The sequence below is a fragment of the Pogoniulus pusillus genome, chromosome 5 (assembly GCF_015220805.1).
Source record: "Pogoniulus pusillus isolate bPogPus1 chromosome 5, bPogPus1.pri, whole genome shotgun sequence".
NCBI classification, from domain to species: domain Eukaryota; kingdom Metazoa; phylum Chordata; class Aves; order Piciformes; family Lybiidae; genus Pogoniulus; species Pogoniulus pusillus.
In genome coordinates, this window is record NC_087268.1 from 28248440 (window position 1) to 28254575 (window position 6136).

Sequence of the window (6136 nt, forward strand, 5' to 3'; positions counted from 1 at the left end):
TATGATCAGGAGCAACCATTGTCAAAGCATAAGATGTCAATTTTTTGGCAGTGTTATTTCAACATCCAGATACTATGAAAAACATGGTAAGATGAAAACAGTAGCTGTTTTGCTTACTTGTAGAATTGTCTAAGCGTGGATACCATAGCAGATTGAGTTACACCCAGCTGCCAAAACAGACATGGAGAATATTTCTGTGGGTCATGGAAAAGGCTGAGCGCCAAAGCATGCAGTTCCATGGGTGGCTGAGCTGCTGCAGGGACCTCAGCATGACAGATAAGAAAAACAAAAATGAATCAAGGCTATGATTTCAGTTTTTACTACTCACAAGTGAGTGTCTGGTTATATGGCTAAGTTTCTCTGCTGAGAGTGCTGATTGATTTTAAAGGAAATTTAGTCTTGCTTTTTGTTCCCAGGGCATGTGTGACATACATGATGTATTAAACATGCCTTTCTCTGAGTGCAGCTGCTCATATGCCTGTTTGGTACATAGACTTTTCAGGGCAACAGGAGCAAGCCTGGAAGGCAGGACTCCAGTCCTTGTTCCTCTTTTGTCAGCTGCTGTGGCTGTGTTCTGCTGATCACTTCCCAAGATGAGGATGGCAATTCACATGGAAGAGAGGTCCTGGGAAGAGAACACCACTTCATGTGGCTGCCAGTGATACAAACCTGGGAAGAGATTTATCAGGAGAAGCCTGGCCATTTTTAGGAAGTGAGAGCTCACTGTTATGAAGCAGAAAAGAGAGTGAGACCTATCTCTTCAGGGAACCACAGCTGATGGAGAAATAGATGTGGTTACCAGATAAATGTGGTTAGCAAACCAAATTTTTTAGAGGCTTCAGTGGTAACTAGGAAAAGGGAGAAAGGGCATAAAAGATTTAATGGGAGTTGCATACACACAGCATCTCTCAGAATAAGGATCAGGCTTTGTATTTTATTTCACTTAGAGATGGACTGTAGAGTTTATTTTTGCAGGATCAATGAGAAAAAGCTGCAGTTCTAGAAAAAACAAACCGTGGATGGTTCCTATCCCCTTTTTTTTTATACGACTCTCTCAAGTCTAAGATTCAGATGCCAAGCTCATGTTTTAATTGATGTTTAAATGAATAGCTTATACATGTGGAGGTAGAATACTGCAAAATATGTTATTCACATCAATATTCTAATATTGAGATCAGCTATAACCTTATATTGCAACTTCTGTGGAAGGAAAACCTGCATTACATCAATCTCAAAAAAAAAAAAGACGTGCTGACTTTTTAAAGGCAAATGTAGTAAAATTTAGTTAGCACAGAGGTAAATTTTGTCTTTCCGTGGCATGAGGATGACTTTTAGTTTCACCAAATCTATCTTTGAAGGGTGTGGGAAATAAAAAAAGAGATGAAGAAGCAGATAGATAATCTGAATAGATATATTGACTTCATCAGACAATGTTTGTCTGGCTAAAAACTCCCTTTCATCATTATAAGACTTAGTTCATATCCTCACCCTGTGGAAGTGGTTAGCTTTTAATTCATTCAAGAGACTCTATCGAAAGAAAGGGAGGTATTTTTTTTTTGGAATCCCAAAGCCAAAGTAATACTACTAAACAATACATAATTCATATCGCTTCAGAATTCTGAATGTGGTCAGAAATAAAGAGCAGCACAGGCATTTAAGAGCTATTCTCATTGAAAAATGTAATTAATTGGTGTTATCCACAAAATATTTCTTTGAGGGAGGGAGTAGTGTTGCTTTAATTACAAGTAATTGTTCTGAAAATCATGCAGCTCATGAGTCTTGCAGGCTAGACAATGATTATACATCAATACACTAATTTATCACCTTCATTATTTTAGTCATCTGGGTGTGATCATCAAACTTTGGAGTGTAATCCAGACAAGAAACCAGACATATCTCATGCTTCTATTGTTTCCAAATTGGTTTGTTTTAAAAGAAAAAAAAATGCACTGGTGATGCAACATTTTTTTCCAAGTGAGGACTGTAAATAAAATTGAATTCCTCTTTGTACACTATGAGATGATGACAATGGAAAGGATGTTCTTGTGACTGCATGATGGCCTGTGGGGATAAAGACATTCCAGTATTTCTGCATTCTGACACAGATGGGTTTTGTGGACAGGAGATTTCACTTTCTGCAGTTTGTTCAGATTGTGTAGTGAACATATTGGGAAGAAGCTGCTGGAGACCTAGCAGGCTGATTGGCTCTTACTGCTGTGTGATGCTCACACTAGCCATCTTTAGGTGCTCTGCCACCATAAAAGAATGACCGAGATTCCTCCCAGCTCAGGAGTGCAGGGACCCTTAAACCATTAGTGTTTGTATGGATTAATATTTGATCTACTGAAATGAAAGTAGCTACCTAACAACAATTTATTGTCATTACTATTATTTGTTTTATTATTATTATTACTAGATGGACACAGAGCTGTGTTTGTTAATAATTGAGGCACTGCTCATCCCAGTCTTTAGTCATTCCTACCCAAGATACCAAATAAGCACCCATGTAAATCAAAGTTAAGCAGAGGATTAAGTGCTGTCCTGCATAAAGATGGCTTAAGAACATGTTTCCTGATTCAGAGCATAAGCTCTTATTTTACTACTGTCTCTGCAGGACTGCTTTCTCTACCTCATTAGAATGAGAGGATGCTTGCATAAATTCCTCATATTGACACACAAGACTATGCCTGTCTCCCTGAGAATTTGGAGATTTCTTTCCTTTTCCCCCAAATTAATAAGTGCTGTCACCTGCATCACTAAACACCAATTTGCTGCTTACCGCTAACAAGACCTCCACGTAATGTAGCTAACAGTAGTATTTCAAAAATAGAACTCTCCTGTTCCCAGCATGTCTGACAAGAATACATTAGAGGCACCTGTCCCTGGCACCAGTATTTTGTTTTCTCTTCTTATACTTGGGAAGGAAGAAATCTAAAGCACTGAAATTTTCCTTTAAAGCAGAATAAGTGTGAACACAGGAATCTCTTTTGCCATCCAGCATCCTCTCTCCCAATCCTCTCTGTCTGCAGGGAAGTTTGTCAAAGTAAGCAAACACTGCAAACATATCCATTTGGGTAAAAAACTAAAATTTTCTCTATCTTAATAATTTTCATTTAAAAACATCAGGTAGAAGTTTGGGCTTTTTAATTATGTTTGAAACTATGAGACTGACTCTATACTCACCAAGTCTAAGACATAAATACTGAAATATACCATGAATATACTGTAAATAGAGGCAATCTTAGAACAAGTCAATTGTACCAATTATTTCTCTGGATCCAGATCAGTAGCAATGGTAAAACAGAAATTTAAGACTGGTAAACTCTAGATATTCCCTACCTCAAGGAATGTGATGTGATGCAATATGCTTTTGTATCCTTTGTCTGAATTGCAAGAGTAGTTCTTAAGACTGTGGGATGGGCTTCCTCAGCCCTTAGCTTCTGCTATTTGTCCTGTGCACTTGACACCCAAGGTAGATTCCTTGGATACCTTCAATCAACAAAGGGAAATAGGTGTTTTGAAAAAACTCAGTTCATTTGATCAGATATAGATGTCAGCCCTAGGAGTTGATAAGTAAGTGCCTCCTAGAAATGCCCATTTCTCTGTATTGGCTTCCAAAGGAGCCTTACGTGGTGTAAACATCTCAGATGCAAACATGTGTTTAAGTAGATGGACCCCAGGTGCTCATATGTGTCCTCAGACTTCCCATGTCCTTTCATTTTCTTCTAATGCTTTTGCCCATTGACGTTAACTTCATTTGGATGTCTTTTATCAGAAAACAATTGATTTGTGCTTCCATCTCTGCCACAATGATAGTTTAAGTGAACAAAGTACTTTCATGCCACACATGTCTCTACTTTTTAGAGCAATTTATGAATTCTTTTTGTTTTTCTCTAGCACTCAAGCAGCAGATCTGAATAGTCTCAGACATAGATTTAATGCTAGATCAGACTCACTGCAGCTCCCATTAAAAATATCTTTAAAATGCCTATTGACAACAAGGAAACTGGTTTGAGTCTCTTAAGTGCGCTGTCAGGAAGCCAGACAAGGCAGTGCTGTAAATCAGTAATACTAATTTCAAAGAAATCCATTGTCAGTAGTTGAAATTATAGATGTAAAGCTGTTTCCTTTAATATTCACCTGAGAAATTAAACATGCTGTCGGAAAGAAGGCAATACCCAAAGAGCGCATTTGTAGGGCTTTTCTCTCTGCAATTTTTTGGTGTTGCTGTCATGTGAAGAAGTAGATATTACCACCTCCTTCTCCTTACCATTTTTGTAGGATTTCAATTAGGATCTGTAGTCTTGCTCAATACCTTGATTCCAGCCCAATCCTACGTTCACATAATGATAGACTATTTATATAATGAGGCAGCAAAATATACAGAATAATCACACCTTCCTAAAAGATTGCGTAATGCTGCAACTGCTTACCCAGATTTGATTCTATTTCTTTATACATGTCTCCACTCAGTTTTTTGGTAAGACTGCTGTATACTTGACTTTTCACCACCTGGCAGTCCTAAGACATTGCACAAATCTCACAGAAGTAGCTCAGAGAAACTTTTACAATGTAAATGTGTAACAGAGCGACCTCAGTCTGAAGCTTCCTTCTTGCCTGTTCTCTTCAGTAAGAATCTAAATGCTGTTTGAAAAAGCTGCCCCTTTTCAATGAGGAGTCCACTTTATAAATAATAAGGTTGTATTAATTTTATTTTACCAGGTTAGTCATCTTTTGACTATTTCTTCTGCTTCTAGATCAAGTAGTAATAAGGAATATAGGTGCTTTATGGACCCAACTTTCCAAACACTTACCTCATTGTACACCAGAAGTAACTCCCCTGTAGTCATTAGGTCTGATTTCTCTCATACTTCATTCTTGTGTGGCTTCCAAAAAGTGGGGTCATAAGGATGGGAGGGTGCTGGGCTGGTCAGATCTTCTGTCCCTCTCCTTCTCAGGCTGCTTTAATCTGTGACTCACAACAGCGTTGCTGTACTCTGGGATCATACTGGTGGAAGATGGCACCAAGCGAGGATCCCCACGCCTTTTAGAGTGGCTTTCTGAACTTCTGCACATGTTTTACAGCTACATTTAGTCTCATTGTGAAGGAAAAAAAGCATTTGCACGTTGAAATTGGCACTAGTTTGATGCACAATATTTTGTGTTCACAGTTGTTAGAGAAAACAGGTTGAGTCTTCACAAAAATATTAGTTTGCTGGGGAAAAAAAGCTGTGGTGAAGTGATGCTTTGATTATAATTAAAAACTTTTCAGTTGATTTAACAGTTCACTTTAGGCATTTTTTTTTTGAGCTGTGGAAATAGCAGCCCTTTTAAGATAATGAACATTGTATGATTGCTAATGAAATCCACATATGCGTGTATATATACACACACACACATGTACATATAGATGTTATGCATTTATTCATCTATCTGCATATATGCTTCTCTTAGATTTGCTGAAAAAGAAATTGAATGGGAGGGAAAGCACATTTTTCAAACGTGCCTCTAATTGTCTTTTGTGCCTGTTCTATAGATCATTACTGACTGTTTACAAACCTTGCTTGGAATGGCTTTACAGCAATAGAGAGGGTAACATATCTTCATTGTTTATAAAATGACAGCTCCTAATGGACCATATTAGCTTTAACACAAACTATTAAATCCTTTTCATTAAATTATTCTGCGCTTTATTTTGGAATCTTGTTAGCTCTGGGAAGTAGGTGCAAACTCCTAAGGAAACATGAGCACACATTGAGACTATTATAGATAATGTTTATTAAATAAGCCTCTGAGGATGTTTTTCTTGGGTTGCTCTCAAGCATTTTGAAGGAGTCATGTTCCATGTTTGAGGTCCCATGTTTCTTCCTCTTAAACTATGAGCAGCTGTAGCACATGACCTACTTCTGTAGAACTCTGTAATGATTTCCTTCCTTCAGTGGCTTCAGGAGTCCCTCTTCTGCCCTGTGAAAAAAGGGACAAATATTTTAATCCAAGCAAAATGCTAAAGCAGGTTTTGTTGGTTTCAGGGAAGAAACTCAATACAGCTACATCACTGAGCGTAGGCCTCAAATTGGAACCATCTGGCCTGCAGAAGTACCATGAGATCTTTGGGGAAGGCATGGATATTTTTGCC